The following is a 4,246-nucleotide window of genomic DNA, read 5'->3' as shown; positions in this document are numbered from 1 at the left end:
TATATATATATAAAATACCCTGTATTATATCAGATGCTAATAGAACAAAATTAGAAGTCAATTACAAGACAATAAGCAGAAACTACTCTACATCTAGAAACTAAAAAAATTTACTCTTGTATGATGAAAGGAGAGCAAAGGAAATCAGGGATGAAATTATACAATAAATCTAGAAGTAAATGAGAATAGTGATGCAACATACCAAAATTCCTGGGACATTATGAACACAGTTTTGAGAGAAAAGTTCATAGTATTGAGCTCATTCATTAAAAGAATAGAAAGTCACCAAATAAAAAATCTAACATTACTTCTCAAGGAACTAGAGAAAGAAGAGCAAATCAACACCCAAATCATGGAAGACATGGAATAATTAAAATCAGAATCAAACTCACTGAAATTGGGAATTTAAAAAACTCAAAAAATTAAGGAATCAAAAGGTTGATTCTTCAACTCAAAGTGGATCAAAGACTTAGACACTAGAAGAGATGTCCTGTACATACTAGAAGAAAATGTAGGCCCAAATATTCACCATGTTGGCTTAGGCCATGACTTCCTTAATATGACTGATAAAGCACAAGAGGTAAAATTAAGAATCAATAAATGGGATGGTATCAAACTTAAATGATTCTTCTCAGCAAGGCAAACAACAAAAACATAATGAGAGAGCCTACAGGTGGAAAAAAATCTTTACCACATGCACCTCAAAACACTAATCTCCAGGATATACAAAGAACTCAAAAAATTCAACACAAACTAAACAAATTACCCAAACAATAAATGGACCAAGAAATTCAACAGACACTTCACAGAAGAAGAAATACAATTGATCAACAAACATATAAAAGAAGTTTTCCATCTCTATCAATTAGAGAAATGCAAATCAAAACTACTCTAAGATTTTATCTCACTCCAGTAGAATGGCAATCATCAAGAATACAAGATATAAGTGTTGGCAAAGATGTGGGGGAAGAGGTACCCTTATCCATTGCTGGTGGGACTACATATTGGTGCAACCACTTGCAAAGCTATATTAAGATACCTCAGAAAACTTGACGTGGAAGCACCATTTGACCAGCTATCCAACTCCTTGGTTTATACCCAAAGAACTTAAAATCAGCATACTATAGTGATGCAGCCACATCAATGTTCATAGCAGCTCAATTCACAATAGCTAAACTAGGAACCAACTTAGAGGTCCTTCAACTAAAAAGCTTCTTCACAGCAGAGGAAACAATCAAGAACATGAAGAGAGAGCCTACAAAATGAAAAAAAATCTTTACCACCTCCATATCAGGTAGGACATTAATTTCCAGTATATACAAAAAGCTTAGACATCTTAACATCAACGAAAACCCAGATTACCCAATCAAATGGGAAAGGAACTAAACAAACACTTCTCCAAAGAAGAAATATAAATGGTCAATAAATACGTGAAAAAGAGTTCTACAATTCTTACAGTTAGAGAAATGCAAATTAAAATTCACTGAGATTTCATCTCATTCCTTTCAAAGTGGCACCTAACAAAATTAGCAGTAACAGGAGTTGTTAGCATAGATGTGGGGGAAAATGTACACTCCTGCATTGCTGGTGGGACTGCAACTTGGTGCAACCACTCCAGAAAGCAGTTTGGAGATTACTCAAAAAAAACTAATCACAATTTTGCCCAGTGATTTCCATCCTCAGCATATATCCAAAGGATTTAAAATTAGCATTCTACAGTGACACAACTACATCAATGTTTACAGCAGCACAATTCACAATAGCTAAGCTATGGAGACCACCTAGCTGCACTTTGACAGATAAAGGGATAAAGAAATTTTGATTAATATATACACAATGTAATATTACTCAGCCATAATGAATAAGGACTTTATGATATTTGCAAGCAAATGGATGGATCTGGAGAATATCATGTTATATGAAAAAAGCCCATGCCCCCAAATCACAGATCAAATGTTTTTGTTGACATGTTGAAGCTAAACCACGATAAACGGGGAGAGGGAAAAGAGAAACTCCATAGATTAGATAAGGGAAATGAAGGGAAGGGAGGGAGAATAGAAATAGGAAAGACAGTGGAATGATCTCACATACTTTTCCAATGTACATATGAGAAAAGACCTAACTTAATCCCACCATCGTGTACACACACAACAATGGCCTCTTGTATTTGAATTTCCGTGTCATTCCTAAGATTTGGATATTTTCCTCATATTATTTCATTGAAAACATTTTGCATTCCTTAGGTGACTTCCTCTACAACAACAATTCTTAGATTTGATCTCTCAAATTTATTTCAGACTTCTTGAATTTTCTGATCATGGTCTCTTAAAATCTTTTCTAATTTTTTGGCTTTATTTTAAATATTATATATATATTTGGTGGGGAGTTAATCTGTTTTCTATGTGCTCTAATCTATTAGCAATGCTTTGAACTGGATTTTAAATTTGCTTTATTGAGTCTTACATTTTCAGGATTTCTGTTTGGTTCTTTTTTCAGAATCTCTATGTCTTTACTGAAATGTCATATCACTTCTTGTGTTTTCTCTCTCAGATAATTTCTTATATCTTCTTTAAAACATTGAACTGTCAACTATCTTTATGTTTATATAACATTTTCTCCACATTTCTCAATGGGATCAGCTATGGCACTTGGGGCTATTTGGTTAGTTCTATCTCTTGCTTTTTCATATTATTTTGTGTGTCCACCCATCTTCCTGGATGATCATCTCTTCCACTTTTATGCAAGGAATGACTTAGTAAGCTACTTTCTCTTAAATTACCTTGGTGGGGAAAATATTCTAGTATTAATGTTCCCAGTCAGCCTGTATCTCTTCTATGTTCAGTATCAGAACCACTTTGAGAGAAGATATTAAACTCTATTAATTACAAAGGCATGTAGTAATCATCAATTAGACATACAACTTATTGAAAATTTCTTCCACAAATCCTCTAATCCAAATATGAAATTGTAGTCATGTTCTTAAATAATTGAAAAAATAGTTATTAAAGATATTAAAATTACTATTATACTATATAGAGCTTGAAAAGGGGAGAAGAGAAAAACGTGCAAAGAAAAAAAGAAAGAGAAAATATTTTTTAAAATATAAACTAAGACACAAAGAAGAAAAATGGGGGTATTTGAAGAAGGAGCAGGTAATTTAAGAGGGAAAACAAAGACTAATAGGAGCAAGTGTAAACCTGACTATGAAAAAAAGATTCCAGTTAATGCTTTAAAACCCTAGAAGAAATACGATCATTTGGATCAAGGGCTATGATATTGTAGGCAGATCCAAGGTGGTTACAGTTAAATTCTGTCACTGACACTTCCAGCAAGCAGTTTTTAGTATGTAGTCAAGATCACAAACACACTGATTCAGTATATGTACTGAGGGTCATAAACATCTGCTGTCAACATGCACTCATTTATGTAACCTCTTGGCAATGTGCCTTCTTTGTTTGACCTACATATTTTAAAAGATCTATGCAAAGACTCAGGGGGCTGCTGCCATCTCTAAATAATGCATGTCTGCCATCCCAACTATTCCTTTCTCCTTTTTCTTTCTACTGCCAGAACATCAAACCTTCTTCCCAGGGCCTAAGCCTCATGCAGACAAATATCAAATAATCAGGGAACATCTACGGATTTAATATAACAAAATTTTGTAAGGCCAAAATTGACATTATAGCTATTTAAGATATTCCATGCTGAGGTAAGGAAATTACTTATCGAGTCTTATTGGTTTGGATTTTATCAGGATTTGGAGACTAGAAGATGCTGACCATTCCTCAGTTTTACCTCTGTATCCCTGGATGTGAAGATATAGTCATCACACTACCTCCCAATCCTAGGAAGTACCTCTCATTTTTGTTGTGTCCAGATACCTGCTAGCTTTCTGATGGGTCAGAAGACATGCTTTCTGTGATTTAGCAGCCAGGTTAGTCCCTATTAGGGGATGCAGGCCTGTATTTCCTCCTGAAGAAAAGCTGCATGTATCCAGCACTGTCAAACTTAATGTGGGCTCTGTCACGTATATTTCAGAGTGTGCAGGGTATCATGCTCAAGGGTAGAGCTATTCTAGTCAGGTTGATGTGTATTGTGTAACTCATGGGAGGTGGTTGGCTTAGGCTCCCTCTGGAATGTACAGGTCACAGGTTAGTGGACTTGTAGCTGGGCATACCAGGCAGTGGCTGATGTCTCTGGGACACTCCTCTGCAAGCCCCTTTGTGAGGTGTACTGCTGTTGTGTG

The sequence above is a fragment of the Marmota marmota genome, unplaced genomic scaffold, assembly GCF_001458135.2.
Source record: "Marmota marmota marmota unplaced genomic scaffold, marMar, whole genome shotgun sequence".
In the NCBI taxonomy this organism is placed as follows: domain Eukaryota; kingdom Metazoa; phylum Chordata; class Mammalia; order Rodentia; family Sciuridae; genus Marmota; species Marmota marmota.
This window is presented reverse-complemented; position numbering follows the sequence as displayed.